The following is a 4135-nucleotide window of genomic DNA, read 5'->3' as shown; positions in this document are numbered from 1 at the left end:
AAAGTGATTTTCTTCTTGTAGTTTTCTTGTGCCATGAGCCTTTTCTTTGAATTTCCTATGCAGGTAGTCTGCATCATTTATGGATCATTGATTCACTTTTTTATAATCACTAAATTTTTAAGCTGTACATTTGCTTCCAATTAAATGGGACTGTGATGTGTCTGCATTAGGTGGAATATTTGTTATGTGTCATGCAAATACAAATTAATAAAAGTGCCTTTAGCTCATGGCATTATGAGAGCCCAAGAATATAGACACAAAAGAACATAAATTGTTGCATACAAGTTATAACATTATAAACAATATGGCAGTACTTTCTAATAAGTGTCCCTTCATGGTTTTCAAATTGTAAATCCCAATCCCTAAAATGTAAATGTTATTAAATATTTGCAAGAGCAACTTTTGGGTTGCCACGTGATGCAAAATCCTCTGGCAAATGTTAATCCTTTAGAAAGTATTTTTTTTAAGCTCTTTAAATAATCAGAAAAAACAACACCAAAGTGTTAACTTGTGTATCTGTAGACTTTATGGCTTATTTGAAGGCCTGAAACCCAACAATATCTGAAGAGAAGGGCAGCAAGGGATATTTTTCACAACCTGGCACTCATCAGTTATTCTTATTTATGACTTTTATTGGTTCCAGCATTAGAAAATGTTCACTAACAGTTTAACATTAACAGCAAATTACAATTTATTCATCCTTTAAAAAAGACTAAGCCTACATGACTGATCAGAATTGTAGCCACTTAAATAGGCTCACACTATCCTTGCTGTTTGGAAGCAATCCCCTAAAAATAAATTCAGGGCCTTTCATTACAATATCTGTGGGTTAACACTGTTACAACATTACAATTTCATTTAGCGGACGCTTTTTAATTTTTTTTTAAATCATCATCAACAACATCAACAAGGCACTTGTAAACTAGTTAAATGCTGAAAATAAATAAATAGCACTAGTAAAGTAGCTGACTCTGAAAATAAATAAATAGCACTACTTAACTAGTTGAACACTGAAAATCAATCAATCAATCAAATTTTATATATAGTGTTTTATATATATTGTATAGTGCCAAGTCATAACCATAGTTATCTCAAGACACTTTTGAAGGGGGGCAAATTTTACTCTTGAAAAATACATGAAATATAAATTTTATTGTACTACATGAAGTATTGAGGGGTTTAGCTTGGTTGGGATTTAACAGGTGTCCATTGTTGATACAATCTTGGTGCACCTGAGTTCACCATGCTGACACTGTTGTCATGGCGACGGTGAAACGCCTAGCTTAGCAGCATTCAACGCTGCTGTTGTTACCCTCATAAACTCAGCTAAATACAGGTAAGACGGCGTTTTAGAGGTGTAAAAATGAAGTACATTTTGAAGTTATATGTTTCTTTAGTTGCAGCTAACTTAAGCTCTGTACGAGTTCACTTTTGTTACTTGTACCTTGTTAACGTGACCGTGGATGTTAATGTTAGCGTTAGCACTAGCTAAGTTGTGTGAACACTTCCGGTATTCATTTTTGTGGCGGGGTGAGTGCAAAGGTGGCTAACAGGGTGTTATCGGGCTATATTTATCGGGCCTTTCTCAAACCGGACCCTCCCAACTCATACTCCGTCGCGGAGGGAACTCCGTTTGACGACACACTCACAGCTGAACGGAGCCCTCTTCGTATAGGTGAAAGGATTAAATACAGCGCCGAGCTTTGAGGCGAACTCCCCTCACTCAAGCGAAGACAAATGTGTGTACTGTACAGTATCCATTAAGTGTAATCGCTGTTAATTAACTTTTTTGTACAGTTATGTTTACAGACCCTCTGTCCTCCTCCCTACACTCATATTTGGAGTAAAGTCTTTTCATCTTCTTATTTCCTCTTATCATTGTAATGAAAATCTGGTAGGTTACCTTGCCAGCCACATATTTATCCGATACAATGTGAAACACTCCAGCTCATACTAAACAGATTGGAAATCTGACTGAAAGAAGTCTTTCCTTCCAAAGCTCATTTGTAACAGCTGCTTTATTGTCTTATAGATATATATATGATAAGATAATACTTTATACAGAGTATAAATCCAAACAATAATTAAATGCACAAATATACAATGAAGAATTTAAACCACACATCAAGGTGACTGGGATCATTAAGCAGTCAGTAAACACAAACGGACAACAGATAAGGACAACAGAAGATGACAGGGAGCAAAACAGAGCTACGGAACTCTAGTATGAAAGTGAATTGATGGAACCTCATCCATTAATGCCAAAATGTAATTGTCTGAACATGGTATTTTCACAGTGTTTGTTGCTCACCTGACAACACATTTGTCTGTGTCAATTCATTTTCATATTACACTTCTGTAGTTTTATTTTGCTCCCCGTCATCTTGATGTGGTGTTTTTTACCTGTCGTCCTTATGTGTGGTCTGACGGGAAAGTATAACAGTTGTCCTGTTGTGCCGTCTGACTTGTGTCGTTATACCTGTCATGTTGATGTGTCCTCTGACTGTGTCGTTACACCTGTCGTCCGTTTGTGTCGTCTGGCTGTGTCGTTACACTTGTCGTCCTGTTGTGTCGTATGACTGCGTTCTCATACCTGTCGTCCTGTTGTGTCGTCTGACTGTGATGTCATACCTGTCACCCTGATGTGTCGCCTGACTGCGTTGTTACACCTGTCGTCCTTTTGTGTCGTCTGACAGTGTCGTTACACCTGTCGTCCTTTTGTGTCGTATGACAGTGTCGTTACACCTGTCGTCCTTTTGTGTCGTATGACTGTGTCGTTACACCTGTCGTCCTATTGTGTCGTTTGGCTGTGTCATCATTACTGTCGTCCTGTTGTGTTGTCTTGATGTGTCGCCTGACTCTGTTGTTATACCTGTCGTCCTGATATGCTAACTTACTGCGTCATTATACCTGTCGTCCTGGTGTGTCGTCTTACTGCGTCATTATACCTGTCGTCCTGATATGCTAACTTACTGCGTCATTATACCTGTCGTCCTGGTGTGTCGTCTTACTGCATCATTATACCTGTCGTCCTGATATGTCATAATATTGCGTCTTTATACCTGACGTCCTGATATGTCCACTTACTGCGTCATTATACCTGTCTTCCTGATATGTCCACTTACTGCATCATTATACCTGTCGTCCTGCTGTGTCATCTGACTGCGTTGTTATACCTGTCGTCCTATAGTTTCGTCCTGTTGTGTTGTCTTGATGTGTCGTCATACCTGTCACCCTGATGTGTCGTCTGACTGTGTTGTTACACCTGTCGTCCTGTTGTGTCATCTGACTGCGTCATTATACCTGTCGTCCTGATATGTCGTCTGACTGTGCTGTTATACCTGTTGTCCTGATGTTTTGTCCTGTTGTGTTGTCTTGATGTTTCGTCATAGCTGTCAGCCTGATGTGTCGTCTGACTGTGTTGTTACACCTGTCGTCCTGTTGTGTCGTCTGACTGTGTTGTTACACCTGTCATCCTGTTGTATTCTTTGACTGTTGTTATACCTGTCGTCCTTTTGTGTCGTCTGACTGTGTCATCATTACTGTTGTCCTGTTGTGTTGTCTTGATGTGTTGCCTGACTCCGTCGTTATACCTGTCGTCCAGATGTGTCATCTTACTGCGTCATTATACCTGTCATCCTGATATATCAACATACTGCATCATTATACCTGTCGTCCTGCTGTGTCATCTGTGGGCTTCATTATACCTGTGTCCTGATGTGTCATCTCACTGCGTCACTATACCTGTCATCCTCGTGTGTTGTCTCACTGCGTCATTATACCTGTCGTCCTGATATGTCAACTTATTGCGTCATTATACCTGTCGTCCTGATATGTCAACTTACTGCGTCATTATACCTGTCGTACTGCTGTGTCATCTTACTGTCATTATACCTGTCGTCCTGATATGTCAACTTACTGCGTCATTATACCTGTGTCCTGATGTGTCATCTCACTGCGTCACTATACCTGTCGTCCTGATATGTCAACTTACTGCGTCATTATACCTGTCATCCTGTTGTATCTTCTGACTGTGTTGTTACACCTGTCGTCCTGTTGTGTCTGACTGCATCATTATACCTGTCGTCCTGATATGTCAACTTACTGTGTCATGTCATCCTGATATGTCGTCTGA

The sequence above is a fragment of the Semicossyphus pulcher genome, unplaced genomic scaffold, assembly GCF_022749685.1.
Source record: "Semicossyphus pulcher isolate SPU_LCO1_2020_fin unplaced genomic scaffold, fSemPul1.0.p SCAF_1, whole genome shotgun sequence".
Classification (NCBI taxonomy): Eukaryota; Metazoa; Chordata; class Actinopteri; order Labriformes; family Labridae; genus Semicossyphus; species Semicossyphus pulcher.
This window is presented reverse-complemented; position numbering follows the sequence as displayed.